Below are 7090 nucleotides of genomic sequence, written 5' to 3'. Positions count from 1 at the left end.
AAAAAAAAAAAAAAAAAAAAAAAAAAAGGGCAGAAAGTCAGGGCTGGGAAGATGGCTTAGCAGTTAAGGGCACTGGCTGTTCTTCCAAAGGACGGTGGCTCATTTCCAGCACTTCCACGGCAGCTCACAACTCCCTGTAACTCCCAGGGGATCCAATCCTCTCACACAGACACACATGCAAGCAAACCACCGATGCACATAAAATAAAAATAAATAAATCACTGGGGAAAAAAGGAAGGAATTTAGAGATGATTAAGATAGCAATATGTACCTGTATGTTATAAAATGTCATAAAGTAACTCATCATTTTACTGATTCACAGGAAAAATATTTAAGCAATCCTTTATTGAAAACTTCCTTCTCACTGCATATTCCACTGCTTGTACCCACCCATCATGCCTTTCACAAGACATGCTTAGCTTTCACTACACTACATCTGTTTCCATGCTAACCTGTAATTTTGAGAAAAAATTACTTCTAAAACATATACTAACATGGGTCTAGTATTCAGAATTCATAAAGAACTCTTACAGTTCAATAGTAACAACTAACCTGCAAAGTGGATAACAGACCTAAACAAACTGTTTTCCAAAGACGTACAAATGGCCAATAAACAAAATAAAAGATGTCTGATATCATCTAGACATTAACTAAATGCAAATAAACATAATGAGATACAAACTCACACTCACTAGGACAGCCATAATTAAAAAAAAAAAAAAATCAAAGAGAAGAAAGATGAATGGACAAAGCCAGACAGTTAAAAAATATGTTATGTGCACTTAGAAAAATATTGGGACATTTAAAGAATGATGGTTGCAGGAATGTAAACTATCCCTGAACACTTTGAAAAATGGTAAACTCAAAAGTTAAAGCATAGTGACCATATGTGCCATGGATTACACCTAGGTGTACACTCAAGAAAACTAATAATACAATACATTACAATAGTCATAGAAAAACTTGTATACAAATTCTCTTAATACCATAATTGTAATATCCAAAACAAACAAACAAACGAAAAGCATGCTACATGTCCACACAAAATGTAGACCGTCCTTAGAAAGTAGTATTGCTGCTTGGCCTAAAAGGAACACAACTGTGAATGCATGCTACAACCCAGATGAAACTTAAAAGCTCTAGGGTATATAAAAGAAGTCAGATACAAAGGCCATAGAGGTCATGATTTCAACTGTAAAAAATATGACTAGACAAACCCAGAGAAACAGAAAGCAGATTAGAAGCTGCCAAGAGGTAAGCCAAAGAAGAGCTGGGATGACTGTCCTATAAGCATGGAGTTTCTTTATGGAGATGAAAATATTTTGGAATTAATGTGGTATGTATACAATTTGTGAGTAGTTAGAAAACAGAAACTGTACATTTCAAAAAAGGTAAATTTTGCCATGCATGGTAACACACACCAATAAGCCTGGCTCTCTAGATACAGAAGCAGGAAGATGAGGACTTTGAGGTTACAGACTTTGAGACCAGCCTGGACTATATGTCTTAAGAAAGAGAGAAAGAGAAAAAAAAAACAAACAAAAAAACAAACAAACAAAAAAAACAAAAAAAAGGAAGGAAGGAAGGACAACCTTTTTTACATGGGACTTCTATTTCAACTTAAAGTCTCAAGACGCGGACTTAGGGTATATGTAAGAGTCAACAAATGAAAACAGGGCTTATAATGTAATTATGTCCAAAGTAATGTGCAACTACACAGAACAGGAAAAAAGGGCCTGTCTGTGGGGAGGGTATTGTAGACAAACTAAAAGATGTATAGGAGTGATAAGTGTTTAATTTGAAAGTAAATAAATACACAAATAAAAAGGTAGATGTGGTAGCACAGGACTGTAATCACAGCACTTAGAAAATGGAAGCAAAGAGAATCAGAAATTTAAGATTAGCCTTGGCAACATAGTGGTCTGAAACCAGCCTAGGTTACATGAAAACCTGTCTCATAACAAAAGTAACAGCTTTAGGGCTAGATGTGGCCAGTCACAACTTTAATTCCAGAATCAGAGGCAGGTGAATCTCTGAGTTTGAGACCAACCTGAATTCCAGGACAGTAAGACCTACATAGGGAAACCCTGACTTAAGAAATAAAACACAAATCAAAACGAAAAAGGCAGGGTCTTACTCTTTATACCAGACTGTGCTCAATCTGAGAGCTCCACCTGACGGTCTCTGCTCCCCAAGTGCAAGGACAGCCCCGCTAGTTAAATCCCACTAAAAGCTCCTGAAATTCAGAGCAGCCCCCTTCAATTTTTGTGTACAATGTCTATTTTTTAAGGCAGTTGGCTTAATACAGACGTAGGTGAATTAATCACTTACCTTTGCCCTTCATTCCTAGTAACAGCACTAAACTAAGGGACTGGACAGGTACTCAGAAGTGCCCACAGACATGAAATAATCAATTCTCACTATTAGAAAAGTCAAGGCCATCCTGCTTAACCTCATTAAGTTTAAAAACTAGCATTTTCAAATATTTCTAGAATTGTTGTAGCTATAAACACATCTGACAGAATCACAGTTACTTGAAATACCTTTCCATGAGTCAAAGAGATTTATATCTTGTTCTTTTTTAGTCAAACTAGAACTAGCTAAAATCACACCTTTTCCCATACTAGGAAGAGCTTGAGAATACAGAAAGGTTAAGGGGCAGCTAAGCAATAGACAGCATCACATCAGAATGAAGGGATCGCCTGGAACCTCCCGCAACAACCTCCAAAGTAAACAAACATCCACTCCCAGATTTCACTGAACTCAGTTTAGGGTCTGTTCTAATCCAAAGTGCTCAAAATGGTTTGGGTATGGAGCAGCTGGGATTTCAGGTTTTTAGATTATGGATGCTCAGTCAGTAAAACCCTTGCAAACATTTCAAAATTTCAAAAACACAGAAATCTCAAACACTTCTGATCTCAAGCACTTTGAAGAGATACTCACTCTGTGTTGACTCAAACTTATTACTGACTCTGTAACTTGTCTTCCAAACATGACTGGTCCCTTCCTTACTCCCTCCGTGCCAAAAACAGCAAAAAGGAAAACTAAATCCTGGACATGACTGAAACTTCATTTTTAACCCAAAGACTGTTATAAATTAAGTTTCACTTAGAAACCAAACACCCCTAAAATATTAAGATAATCAACCAAGAGAATCAGAAGATTACCTGCACAGAACAAATCCTAGTAAAAAAACTATTGCATCTGATAACAAACAGCACAGCTCCTTTTAAACTACAGCCTGCCAGCCCTTTATAACACAAATCTCGTAGCACCACTTAAAACACTCCCCTTAGAGAACAAAATTACATGTAACAAAAGAGAAAATATGATGCCCAATTGACTTTAGCTGAGCAATTATCGATAAGTATTAGTACTTAAAATACCATCTGAAGCTGGGACTCTAAAAGCTCCCGGACATCACCTAAAAATGGAAATCCGGAGTTCCAAACATACGCTCAGAAAATCAATCACCAACTCAAAAACATTCTCCAAAGAATTCATCTGACTCTGAGAGTCAATTGAGGTGTTTACAGGAGGATTTTATTAGGAAACAAAACAAAACATTTTTGTCCAGAAGCAGTTATCAACCACTAATACATTTAATGAAAAGAAAGGAGAGGTCACAAAACACAAGGATTTTAAAGCAAACAGCACAGGAATACTCATTGAAATAATTTAAACAAAAGCTGTATCTACACAAGAAATTTGCAGGGTTGCATTTCTCAATTCCACAGTATTTTAAACACTAAAATGCCCTGCAGCACACAATCAATCACTAAGAGTAAACACTACAAAGAACCAAAACCCTTCTAAATAGTTTCAGTCTTTTGTATTAACTAAGAATCCAGAAAACGCCTCAATTAGATGTTTCTCAAAACCTGCCCTGTACACTTACTTGACGATGACAAATAACGTAATTCCTCAGTGCTTAAGCCCATGTCACACTGTAGCAAATGTGTGACAGGTCGTGAAAAACAAAACAAGCAGAAGCAGAAGAGAGCAAAGACAGCTAGAGCCAAAACGCCTGCTTCCTGGAGGGCAGGGCAGGGCTCGGATTGGCAAGAGGGAAATTTTAACCTGTATTCAAAAGGTAAATCACCTCCTCCCCAAAAATTGCTCAGATCTTTATTATTTACCCAAGTATACATTTAAAAATATATACTTTTAACCTCTGGACAACCAAAGTGGTATCAAATATCTTACTGAATTAATTACATTTGGTATTACAGTCTAAGTCTTTAATAAATTCGCAATACATTTTCATAACGAAATACTGCAAAAAATGGCAGTGCTCATTTTCTCTAAGTAAAAGTTACCTTATTTTTCACTTTTTTAAAGTTTTAGTTTTGCTTTTTCATCTATTACAAAAAAAACAAAAAACAAAAAAAAATCCCTTATGGGACATTGTAAAGGGCAGACCCTCCTGTCAAGCCAGAAGGCTCAAACACAAAGACTGAGCTAACCAAGTGCTGTAATTCTTCCAAACTGAGGCTCTCCACACCCCCTGGACCCCCCCCCCCCAGCAGATATGTCTATTAAATCAGTGTCTGTTCTCCCCCTCGCACAACAAAGAGAACTTCTCACCGCATGAAATTGCCGCTGAATGGACACCAGAAAGCAGAATTTGCATAATTCCTTCCAACGAAACCCCGTCGGGAAAGAAGGGACCCCGGGCCCAAGTGGACGGACAGAATCTCCCAGGTCCGTCTGAGGAAGACCCGATTCCCTAGAACGCGCCCTATCCACACGGGGGGCTGGAATTCCGGGCCTCCCCGAGGACTGGGCGTGGGGGACAGAGGACGACAAGAGGGCATTTCCCCACACATCAGTCGCACCGAAGCAGAGACGGGGAAATAACAATGCTGAGGACATTAAGAGTCAGACACAAGGATGGACAGAGGCTAGGGGGCGGCGGGTGGAGCAGACACCACACGGGCCACTTACTTTTTGGAGGGGGGTTAAATATGTGAGTTAAGCCCTTATGGTCCCGCCGGCCGCCGCACAGAGGGAAACGGGACCTTGGGAGAGAAAAAACAGACAAAACACACAGTGTGAGTGGTGCAGCTCGCCGCCCGGCTCCTCCCGGGCGCCCCCCACTCCCGTCCACACTCCCGCCGCCCGGGGAAGCGCGCTGGCCGCCGGGGCTCCGCGGAGGGGACCAGGGTGACCCCCCGCCCAGCTTCCCACCCCGGCCTCCCCGCCGCGCGCGCACGCCAAACACAAATCCGCACACACCGACCCGTGCGTCGAGGACTAACTCCGCAGCCGCCGCTGCCAGTAGAGGAAGTGCAGCCGCTGCCCCCCGCGGCCATGACACCCCACTTGGCTCGCTCAGGCGGACGCGGGGCCTGTGACAGCTCCGGCTCCCTCCGCCCCCATCTCCACCTCACGCCTCGCACACGCCCGAGCGCCGCCGCGCGTGCCCGCGGGAACGGGGGCGCGCCGCCGGCGTGGGGGAGGGGCGCGGGACGAGGGCAGGTGGGGGCGACCCCGTGCGTCCCCGCGCGCTGGCGGCGGCGACGGCGACGGCGGGCCCGGCGTCCACAATGCGCCCGCTGGGGAGAGGCCGCGCGTCCGAGCCCGCCCCGCGAGCCGAGGGGAGGGGCGCCGCGGCGGCGCGCTCGCGCTCCGGGGGGTGGGGGAGGGGGCCGAGCCCGGGAGGGCGCGCGGGGCCGGAGCGCGGCGGACGCTGCCCTGCTCCCTCCCACGCACGGGCGGCCGGCGGCCGGGCGGCCCGGGGACCGGTGGAGGGCCTCACCTACGCAGTGGATGAGCTTGTGGCGCCACGAGTCCAGTTCTTGCCGAAAGCCGCGTCTCTCAACGGAGCATTGCTGCCGCCTACACACCCTCGCCATCTTCTGCCGCCCGCCCGGCCCTGCCTCCGCCGCGGCCCCGCGCACGCCCAGCCGCGTCGCCCGGGGCCGCGCACGCACCCGTGGCCTAGGCGTCGCGCCTCCCGCCGGGGGCGGCGCGGGGGCAAGGCTGCGCTCACCTCCCCGTGGCCCCGGGGCGGCCCGCTCCTCCTCCTCCTCCTTCCGCCCGCCCGCCCGGCGTCCCCGCGCACCAGCTCTGCGTCCCACGTCCCGTCCCTCCGCCCCGCCCGGAACGGCGTCTTCCTACGCCGGCGCCCGGTCCCCGCGCCGCCCTCGCTCTCCAGCCAGGCCCCGGCGGCCCTGGCCCTCCCCGGGGCTTTTGGGTTTTAAACTGGTCCCATCTATCACTTCCTACCTGCCTATCGGCCGGCACCAACTGTTGCAAGTTCCGCACCATTGCTTCTCGCAACTTCTCGGTCGAAACGGCCCCTCCCACGGAGGCGCCGTGGAAGAGCTGAAATAGGAATAAATGCCCGATGCCCTTGGAGGCACTGAGCCCCGAGGTTTACAAAGGTGAAGTGGATAATTCGGTTTTAAGTTATCGAAATACTTCGCCGGTATTTAAAAAAGCCTCAATTAAAAAAAAAAAAAAGCAAAAAGAAAAGCGTTTTAAGTCAAATAAAAAGCCTAGGTGGTCTCTACTAGCAAGGCTGATCATAGTTTAAAGTCTTAAGAGAGCTGAGAAAAAAAAATGTGCTAGTAGAAAATGAATTTCTAACTTTAAAACAACAGCTTAAGATTATGTTGAGAAATAACCCCAGCTCCGTAGTTCAGGAAAGGACTCAGAACATTTTGCTGAGAAATGATTTCTAGGTGCCTTCTGGGATAATTAAACCACCTTGCACAGGGAGCCATGTTTTGTTTAAACATACCATAATTAATTACTTGATTTATTTGAAAGAGAGAGGAGAAAGCAAGGAGGAAATAGGAAATGAAAAAGCGGAAATGGCTTCTTACCAATACAAGCTAGGTATCTACGACTTTGGCCTCTTCCCCACCCTTAGAATTTGAGAGTGTATTCCTTCTAAATATTTAAATGTAAGTATTTTTGTAGGTAAAACAAAATCATAACTTGACCTCAAGGATTCCACTGGATATGTGAAAGGCGGGCACTCTGGCGTGGGAACTGGGGTAACTGCCCCTAAGAATGACTTGGTGGGTCTCTTGGATAGGAGTAAGATTACGGTAGTAGGCACCTTCCATCTCAAAGCCAA

General features: G+C 45.6%; 1 protein-coding gene across 2 annotated transcripts in view; it reads right to left on the bottom strand.

The window, feature by feature from the left end:
• Positions 1–5877, bottom strand: part of Lcor (ligand dependent nuclear receptor corepressor) — a 102821-nt gene extending 96944 nt beyond the window's left edge. Inside the window, exons 1-2 of one of the 2 annotated variants that reach the window (XM_029544767.1) lie at positions 5762–5877; positions 4948–5021 (exon numbers count right to left, since the gene is read on the bottom strand). The gene's annotated coding sequence lies outside the window, so the exon portion shown is untranslated. Of the gene's footprint in view, positions 1–4947; positions 5022–5761 lie in introns of those variants that run through there. The other variant, XM_021187018.2, reaches the window with a different exon arrangement.
• Positions 5878–7090: the final 1213 nt, after the last annotated feature.

Source organism: Mus pahari, chromosome 1 (assembly GCF_900095145.1).
Source record: "Mus pahari chromosome 1, PAHARI_EIJ_v1.1, whole genome shotgun sequence".
Lineage (NCBI taxonomy): Eukaryota > Metazoa > Chordata > Mammalia > Rodentia > Muridae > Mus > Mus pahari.
Note: the sequence above shows the minus strand (reverse complement) of the source record. Positions and strands in the feature narration are given on the sequence as shown.